Consider the following 10,313-nt stretch of genomic DNA (forward strand, 5'->3'; position numbering starts at 1 on the left):
AAAACATTAGTTAGAAGGCAATTTTAACAGTCCAGGGAAAAGATAAGGAGAGCCTAAACTGAGAATGGAGAAGAGAAAAGAGTTTGAAGATACTTGGGAAGTAGAATCAACAAGGTTTAGTGCTGATTGGATGTCCTGAGTAGAGGGGATAGAGGAATCTAAACTATCTTCTGGCTTCTGACTAAGGCAACTGCATGAAAGATGGCTTATTCTGCTTGAAGAATCTAGGGAGAGGAGCAGGTCTGAAATTTAAAAAATGAATTTTACATTGGACTTTTTGGGTTTAGCAGGCCTCTAAGACATCCCGATGTTACTGTAGCAACATAAAAATGTCTCGCTCAGAAGTGATTTCTTAACATCTACTAATATCAAATTTAATTAGCCCTTATAGATGTATAATATTCTTTTATTAACTCAAGAAGCATCCTTTTATATAGATACAAAGGTATAGATTTAATAACTTACACAGGTAAACGTAATCATATAACTAATGTAGGGAGGAAGCAAGAGAATTAAAATGCTAATCAAGCTCCATTCAAAGACTACAATATGCTGATCAGCCCTGCAGCCAGGCCAGGAGGACACCAGCAGAACAAGGAAAGATTTCTATTGGATAGCTAAAAGCCATTTCCCCACACCTGCGGAAGGGGAAACAGGAACGAAAGTATTTAAGTGGCTGCCCTACACAAATAAAATCGTTCATTCCCTATGGCAAAACCATGGGGAAACTATTGACTAAAAGCAGACCTTTCAGGCTACCTACTCTTCCCTTCCCCTTCCTTACAGTATGTCTATATCGAAGGAAATGAGAACTAATGGATGATATACAAACTGAATTCTCTCTCACTCTGCCTCTGAGAGGAGACCACACTGTCTGTGGAGTGTTACTCCTTTTCTAATAAACTTTCCTTTTGACTCTAACTTTGGCATTTGTGTTGAATTCTCTCTTTTCTCTCCGCTAAAGGACTTTCTTCCCTCGGTGCAAGGCTTGGTCTCCCCCCACTCTGGGAAATTTGCCCTGTCCTGCATCACAGCTAGTCAACAACAGATTGCAGATGTAAATGTCAGTCCGACTTCTAGCCTTGTGATGCAGGACAGGGCAAATTTCCCCCAAGTGATGGGGAGACCAAGCCCTGTACCAAGAGAAGAAGGTCATTTGGCAGAAAGTGAAGAAAGAATTTAACACACACACCAAAATTAGAGTCAAAGGACAGTTTATCAGAAAAGGGGTAACACTCCACAGACAGAGAGTGCTCTCCTCAGAAACAGATTGAGAGGGACCAAGAGAAGCTTGGAAAGATAGTGAGTAGAGGGGAGAGGAGTGTTCAAGGAATTTAGTTTATATATCATTCTTTAGTTTCTGTAAGTTATTGTTTAAACGACTTTGATATGGACATACAGTGAGGAAGGGGAAGGGTGTGTAGCCTGAAAAGGTAAGAATATGTATAGTGAAAGGCCTCCTGGCAGTTCCTAGCCTTTAATTCATAGGTTCCCCATGGTTTTAGCCATAGGGAATGACTTTTGATTGCTGCTTCCCCTTCACTGGTATGGAGAATGTCCTTAGGAACTAGCAGAAATCTTTCTTTGTTCTGAAGTGTCCTCCTGACCTGGCTGCAGGGCTGATTAGCATATTGTAGTCTCTGAATGTGGCTTGATTAAGATTTTTAATTATCTTGCCTCCTCCCTACATTACTTGGACTCTATCCATTAGACTGTCCTGCCTCCATATGTATCCAAGTTACAATAGCAGAAAAAAAGTACATGACCTCTACTTCATTGTTTTGGGAAAAAGACATATTCGAACACTCGGTGGCCAAAAATAATCCAGAGGGACAGATTCTTAGTCTAGGTAACCTTTTGGGAAACCTTCTGGAGCTCAACCATAATTTGGCATTTCCCAGACTGAAACCTTAATTAACAACAATTTCTAGATGACTTAAAAAAGAGTTGCTCGGTGATGTGAAGGGACTTTGTTCTTAGCTTTATTAAGTTACCAAGAAGTAATGGACCAATTAAATATAAGGGCTAAAAATAAAATGTAATTACTTGCTATACTATCTTTCCCTGGTCTCCAGCCAAAAGCACTAAAGATCTGAATTTCCGTCTAGTATTAATAAAAATAAAAGCATTGTGAAGCATTATAGTCAGCATACTCAGAAGATTTAGGAAAAATCACCAAGACAATAAAGAACGATTTTCTAGCCTTCAGAGAGTTGACTCATACAAGTTCTACAAAATGCAGTTAGCACTTCCTCACACAGACAAAGAAAGAAATGCCCCTTTCTTCAAATGCAGATGCCATAGAACTTCAAAGGGGGAGAATGATTGAGGAGAGAAAAAGGAAAAATTAAAAGATTAGCCACACTGATCTGTGGCTTTAAAATTCAAATTCTCTTACCTTCTAAGACTTTTGAAAAGGAAGAAGAGATTGCATATTATAAGTGAGGTAGCAGGGATTTGAACCCAAATATGGAAACCTACTTCTGTCTTCAAATTTCATGTGCTCAGTCTACGACCATGCCAGCCTGAACGTGCCAGATCTTGTCTGATCTCGGAAGCTAAGCAGGGTCAGGCCTGATTAGTACTTGGATGGGAGACCACCTAGGAATACCAGGGGCTGTAGGCATTACGAAATATATATATATTTTTTCATGTGCTCAATCACCCTGTTTTCCGAATTTTAATAAAGAAGGTTAGATATTATCTTCCAAAACCCAAAGTCAAAATGTCTGAATGCCTCTCATCAACCATCACCTAGAAAAGAGTTTGTCTTCCCTAAAAGCATAATCCTAAGCAAAGAGAAATCTAAGGTACAGTTCTTCTATTTTTCATTAATCTATTCAATAATTAAATACTCTGTGCCAGGTATTGTTTTAGTACTGCCTATATATAGCATGAAAGGTGAGGTGGAAAGTGAATAAGTTATTAAGTAAAGAAATCTTAGGAAGCATGTCAGGTAGTTATAAGCACTGGTAGTAGGAGGATACGGGAAAGAAGAAATTGGTAATAGCCTTGAACTTGAAATCAGAACTAGGTGTTAGTTTGGCTTAGCCACAGATTATCATTTGATTTGAAGAGGAATTTTCCCACTCAAATGGCTAATCTTGTAATCAGCTCTTTGTCTACTTCTGTACACATGCTTGCTGCGTAGGCCAAAGGGCAGAGTGATCTGGAGATCAATTGAAGACTCACTCTCCCCTTTGATTGTTCTGTCAAGATAACGGATATATTGCCTAAATTCCTATCTGAAAATCTCATGCTCTGTAACTGCCCAAAGCCCATAGTAACTCCCAAGGTCTGTAACCGCCTGTGGACAAATCAACCAATCAGCCCATGCCAACTATAACAGCGTGGATAAGCCCTATAAAAGTAAGATTGCCACTGAGCTCGTAGCCCAGATCTTTAGAGCACTAGCTCTTCTGGGACCACTAGTGTAATAAACCTGAGTTCTCCAACTCTCTTAGTGGTGCTTGGTTTCTCTCCGGTTTGATTTCACAACATTTCTGCAACAGATCCTTGGACAAAACACCTCACTCCCCTGGACCTTAGTTCCTCACACATCAAATGAAAGTCATTTTAAAACATAGTATATTGAACGTATACGTTATCCTTGTTCCTCTCTAAAACTTTAGCGAGTGACATAGTAAACAGATTTCTTAAAAAGAAGTCTTAAACCCACAAGGACAAGAATAACAGAAGAAAAGACAACAGTGGAAAACAGTATGAATCAAATTTTGGAAAATAAAAGTAGTTAAACAAGTGCTAACTGCACAGAATTGAGAAAACTGAAACCTCAGTGTGTTAAGGGTGGAAAATTTTCAAGTGAGCCAACTAGCTAAGTCAGTTACAGGGAAGAAATATCTTTAGATACCAGAAGTTGTCCTATTTGCTTGTGTGTGGTTTAGGAAGTGTATTGTATAAGATATGAAGATGGCCAATGTCTGCTTCTGTAATCCATTTACTTGTTAATTAAGGGTGTAGTTCCAGGCAAAGATATGCTAACAGCCAACTTCCACGTCTGTAATCTGCTTGCTTGGTCAGGAGACCACCAGGATATGGTCTTCAGCTTTATCAGCTGCCTCCTCTGAAAGCTCGGGGCTGATCTCCTCTATCCCTGCGTGATAGAGAGTTAGTTGCCGGCCGGCTAATAAAGGCTCATAATTAATCTCAATTGGCTCCGTGGGTCTCAGAATCGTTCGCGCCATAACAAGTGTAGAAAGTCAGAGGCCAAAACAAACCACCAGGGACAATAAAAAGAGCACAGGAGAAACATGAACTAAGCAGACACCAAAAGAAAACTAAAAATAATAATATCATAAAAGAGATAATATAATAATATATCCATAAAACATGAGCAGTATGCTGTAAAAAGTGCAACAATAAAAATCTCTCAGGAATTAAAGTATGATGGCAACAATTAAATTCAACAGAAATATTGAAAGATAAAGTTGAGGAAATCTACTAAGAAGTGAAACCAAAATACAAAGAGATAGAAAATGGGATATAAACAATAAGAAAATCAGAAGCTATATCTAAAAATCTTTACATCCAACTTTCAAGCATTTCAGGAAGAAAACAAAGAAATGGAGAAAAAGAACTTCATAAAGAAAAAAATAACTACAAAGGAATCCTAGAATTAAAAAGTAAAAGTATCTATAATGAAAGAGCCCAGAGTAAAAGAAAAAGTCACATCACTGTAAAATTTTATAAAACCAGGGATAAAGAAAGGATCCAAAAAGCTTCCTGAGAGGAAAAGAGCTAATAGTCTACACACAAATATTCAAAAATAAAAATGACATCAGACTTCTCAACCACAACAGTGAAATCTAGCAGACAATTTAAAAATGTCTTCATCCCTGGATGAAAGCAGGACATGTCTCAGGAGACCTGGTCCTAAGGCCTGCTTCTTCAGGGGCTGAGCCCTCTGCACAGAACCAGGGCATACCCAGCTGCATGGCACTCGCCCTCATGCTGTCACACACGCCTGCAGTCATGCTAAGGGACAGAGGAACATGAAGCAGATGCAGGGTTACCCCCGGAGGGAGGTTGGTATGGGTGTTGTTATCTAAGAATCTGGGTACGTTTCTGAAATGTGTGTGTGATTTCTCTACATTACCCAGAAGGAAAAAAAAAATGTCTTCAAAATTCTGATGGAAAATAATTTCCAACCATAAAATACTATATCCAGGCAAACTATTAAGTAAATATAAGTGTAAAATAAAGACTTTTTTTAATTTTTGCATTATTTTTTTTATTGTTTATTGGGGGTAACATTGGTTAATAAATAAAGACATTTTTAGACATGAAAAGTTTTCCCAAAAATTCCTGGCTATACGTCCTTTTTGGGAGGAAGCTGATGGAGAATGTGATCCACTAAATCAAAACGAATATCAAGAAAGAAAGAGATATGGTGTGGCATATGCAGCGAATTGGCTCCCTAAATAACTATTCTGACCTCCTCAACGTGTGCTTCTCTATGTAAAGGCTGGAAAAGTAAAAACTACATTTGCCCAGTTCTCTTGAAAGTAAGACTTCAGTTTTGTTAATCGGATTCATGAATGAAAGACTTGAATTCAGAACTTAGTTAAGCGGAGTATGTAACATTCATGGCATCTGGTGTGGATATAGCAAGTGTGGCTTGGCTCTGAAAGTTGCAGAGGCAGCATTCTGACTTCTGTATCAAAGCTAAGAGAGTCTGTTTCTGGAGACAATAGTTGCAACATGGTTTCCTGATTCCCCAGCATCCTGATCAGGGCAGATATGGCAGCACTCCAATAGCTTGTCTTATTCTGAGTCATCTCTGGAGGCTCCACCTAAACCCTGCTCTTCCATTCCTCTCAGCAATTATTTTTCACCACTGAACTCCTGTATGGAATCATTTTGTGTTTAAAATAACTGGGATGGTTTTTGTTGCCTATCTGTACCCAGAAGGATTGTAGACAATAGACATTCTAGGACAAGAATCTGGGATTATGTGACCTGGATTTATTTAAAAGGAGTGAGCATCCATTACAATTAGAAGATGGGATACTGATTGTCCATGCCACCCAGTGGCATGTTACTGATTGTCCATGCCACCCAGTGGCATTTGTTTACTGAAATAAAGTGCCTTTTTGTAGTCACAGCTTTGGTGGAATGAGTAGCCAAAGGTATAACACATTGTGTTGTGCATAAAGACTCCTGAGAGGTGCAGGTTACTTTTTGCCTCCCTGGGTTCCTGTAAATCCACTCTGTGGCACTAATTTCCCCCCACTTCTAAATAAAAACTCAGGCCAGTACTTGGACTTTTCAGGCCATTCTTAGGCAAAAAAAAAGTCCTTTCCGTCATTTTAGGTCACACAGCACACCCTGAATTCAATAAGAAAAATCTCTAGTCCCATAATTCAAAGTTATGGCTTCTCCTGCACCCTCAGCTCTGGCCTATTGCAGTGAGAAGCCTGCAATATAGGAAAAGGAGAAAGGCAGCTCCTGCCTTCTTCCCCACCTAATGCCTCTCTTTTTCCTCCCTCGTCTTGCCCATCCTGGTTTCTGGCCACTCTATAGTATGAGTGCATGGAAAAGGAAGAGGAAAGGGAAGCAGAAAAATTCATACCTAACTAACACAGTGGAGGTGATATGGCATCATGTTCTCTGATCTCAGAGAAAGTTTTAAACCAGTGTTTTTTTACCCTGGACAGTTTGGTAGATTTTGTGAGCTCTTCATAAATCCCACATCACTAGGAAGCTTTCATTTGAAAGTCCCTTGCCTTGGGTGCTTGCATCTGTGTTCTGGCTGGTTGTTTGCTACTTCTTCTCCAGTACATAGGCATCCAGTGGTACACCTCTTGAGAGTCCTCTTGGATGGAATCTAAGACACTTCCATGCTATCTCTCTCACATGGATGATTTCCTTCTGGTCTTTAGAAAACATTTACTCATCCTTTGCCCAGATGAAATACAGAAATGGAGGAACAACTTCTCCTTTGTTCCTCCATTGGAATGGATAGCAAACCAGGCCCTCAGTTCTAGATTTCTCAAGTGGAGCTAAACATCCCCAAACTACAAGGGATACATATTGAACTCTGTGAGTGGTCCTGTTGAGGCTTTCCCCTGGACTTGAGATGAGGAGTAGGGATCCTTGTAGGGGAGAGAAGGAACTCACAGAACACTGCCAGCTCTCTGCAAAACTCTTCTCTCATCTCTAACAACCCATGACATTTTATATTCTCTTCATAGATTATTTGTATGTTCTTTGAATGGACAGTTTTGGAGTGTCTCCTTTGATATTTTTTTATCTTGATCTGAAGATTTACTTGGAATCTGTTCTCTGTTGCACAGGGATTCCATTGACACTGCCATTATATCTTATTATACTTTGGCAAAAATGAAAATTAAAATGATGGCCTTTCACTACATTAGATAATTTTTAAGGTCTTTTCTAGCTCTATAAACAGTATGTGTGTGGGTGGAGGAGACATATTTGAAGAGAAGAGTGAGATATTAGCTGTAGTGGCACTGGGAAGAGGTGGAAAAGAAGTGCAAATGATCAGGCAAGGGTGTAGCAGTCGGCTGTGCTGTATTTCCTGTTGATTCTCCTCGAAAGTCTCAGAGGACAAGTCTGAAAGGATGACTGCACAAGATATCAAAGATCTACTGTCTAGCCACCATTTTTGAAGATACCTTAAGAAGGTGGTTTGGAAAAAGACAGAATCTTTTTTCATCTCCATTTCTCTGTTTTAGGATGTTAGAGAGATACAGTTCAATATATTTAATTCTAGGGAAGACCATAATAGTGACTCTTTTACAATATGTCAGGTCTCTATGTTTTTAATAAAATAACTGGGCACCCTTTTGCAATAACTCCATAAATGCATTATGGAAGAATGAAGGCTACATTCAGGTTGCCTATTTCTAATGAAATGTTGCTTGATAGAAAATGTAGTAAAAGCTAAATCATTTCTTAAGGAGTAATCAGAGCCCAAGCATTTAGCTCTGAGGAGGTGAATAGGCCCTGAACACTCTTTGGTAGACTTCCAATCAGAAATAACTGGCATCTGAGAAGGCTTGGAATTGGAAGAGAGCCAATTCTTTCTTTTTCCTCTTCTTTAATAATTCTGATTTCTGAGCATCTTTGTAAAGCAAAAATCTCTAAATGTTTTAGGTTTGGTACTAGAGGAAAATTTGCTTCTACTTTCACAGTTCGGAAATTCCAACAAGACTGCCTTCTTTAACGATCATGAAAGTCATTGTGATGATTTATATTCTGACCTTTGATTCATTGAATTTCCAGTGATGGGAAAAGTGAGGTAAGGAAAAACTAGAGTGATCGATCATCAAGTTAGTCACTCTCAGCAAAATTGTCAAATTGATAGGTAAAAATTGCATATCATTGATTTAATTTGCATCTTTCTGATTACTAGTGAAGTTGGGTATTTTGTCAGTGCTTAATGGTCATTATATTTCTTCATTTATGAATAACCTGTTCATAGGTAGAATGGTCTTTTGATCAATTAGATAGCAATTTCCAGTGGGAGAAAGACAAACTGGCTTCTCTTTTTAAATTTGCTCCTTAGTGATACTGCTCTTGGGTAAGTAGATTATAGGCTCCTAGCCATAAAACAAAACAAACAAAAATACCATCCTTCATCTTAAATGTGAATCACTTTTAGTGTTTTTCCCATAACTGATCTGTTCTCTATTTTCAGACAAGAAATGCTTTTAAAAAGTCAACTGTTCTAAAAATAAATTCTTACCCTTGAAAGATAGATGCCAATGTTTAACTTGCTTGTCAATTATAAACTTATTCGAGTTAACTCATTGAGTTATGTACATGTATTTTCACTTTGAATGATTGAGAGAAGCATTAGTTTCACCTAATTTAAAAATTTTCCACATTGTTACTAAAGTCATGCTCTATTATATTGAACTGTGGGGTCTTGAAGACCTTTTCATCTATGCGCTGAAGTGAATTCCAAACTACTTCCTGAAGAGAACCTAGGCCCTACCCAAGAGTATTTTCTTAGCCTACCTCCATTCCCTTCTAAGACTTTTCTGCCTTCAAAAGTGGCTGTCAATTCTACCCCCAGACCAGTTGGCTATTAAAATTTATGGCTCTACCTTTAACTACACTCCAGGTGCTGGCATTGAGAATAACATTGAATTCACATTTCCTGTCCTAATAATATTTTGGGAAGATATTTGGAAGAATGGTCTATTCTCCTCATTTATGCTAAGATCTATTATTAGGAAAGACCAAACCAAAAGAGAGCTGGATCTCAGCCCCTCATCATCTGTTCTTGCTGAATTAAGCTCAGACATGAGGCCATTGGCCTACACCGAGGGGCATTTATGTGAAACAATCAAATTCACTGGCCTCTCAGTTTCTCGACTTCCTCATCCCCAATGACATTTTTTATCTATACTGCTTGAGGCACCCACTTTCCAAAGTCACATCCTGGGCGTCATCACCAGAAACTGTACAACTTCCAAGATGACAAATCTAACATCTCAACTTCTTTGCTGTCCATCTAGCTCCTCTACTTGAGTCACACACTGCCATACTCTTTGTCTCATTAAGAGCACCATTCATTGATGCCACCGCCACTACCACCCCTTTCAATCTATCATGGTTGTCTCGTCTTCACTTTCTTCCTTATCCACCTTAGGTGCCATGGCCTAAATTTATAATCACTTAGGTATACCTCAGAGATATTGCCGGTTTGGTTCCAGACCACCACAGTAAAGCAAATATCGCGATAAAGCAAGCATTGCAATAAATCAAGTCATACAAAATTTTTGATTTTCCTACATATAAAAGTTATGTTTATACTACACTGAAGTCTATTAAGTGTGCAGTAGTATCATGTCTAAAAAAAAAGTGTACATACCTTAACTTAAGAATACTTTATTACTAAAAAATTGCAAACTGTCATTCAGAGTCTTCAGCAAGTTGTAATCTCTTTGCTGCTGTAGGGTCTTGCCTCAGTGTTGATGGCTGCTGACTGATCGAGGTGGCAGTTTCTGAAGGTTGGGGTGGCTGTGGCAATTTCTTAGCCTTTTCTCATTTAGAAAAAAAAGTACAGATTACTGCCAGTGTTCATTTAACATCATACATAGGAATGCTACGTTTTCTAGGATTTGACATTTTCAGTGATCAAGTTACTAAAAACAGAATGCTGTAAATAGAATGATGTCATTTGTTTCCAAAGACTGTCAATATACTAAAGGGATGAGAAAATAATAATAAAAGTGAGATATTTCATGGCATACTTTGGGGGTAAGGTTAAGACTGTAATCCGCAAGTTACCTTGGGGTAAATACTGCAGCCACAAGCGC

At 38.6% G+C, this 10,313-nt stretch overlaps 1 pseudogene; it reads left to right on the plus strand.

Moving 5' to 3' along the window:
- The first annotated feature begins 2,507 nt into the window (after positions 1–2,507).
- Positions 2,508–2,626, plus strand: LOC120619042 (uncharacterized; annotated as a pseudogene).
- The last annotated feature ends 7,687 nt before the right edge of the window (positions 2,627–10,313 follow it).

The sequence above is a fragment of the Pteropus medius genome, unplaced genomic scaffold (genome assembly GCF_902729225.1).
Source record: "Pteropus medius unplaced genomic scaffold, Ma_sr-lr_union100, whole genome shotgun sequence".
Classification (NCBI taxonomy): domain Eukaryota; kingdom Metazoa; phylum Chordata; class Mammalia; order Chiroptera; family Pteropodidae; genus Pteropus; species Pteropus medius.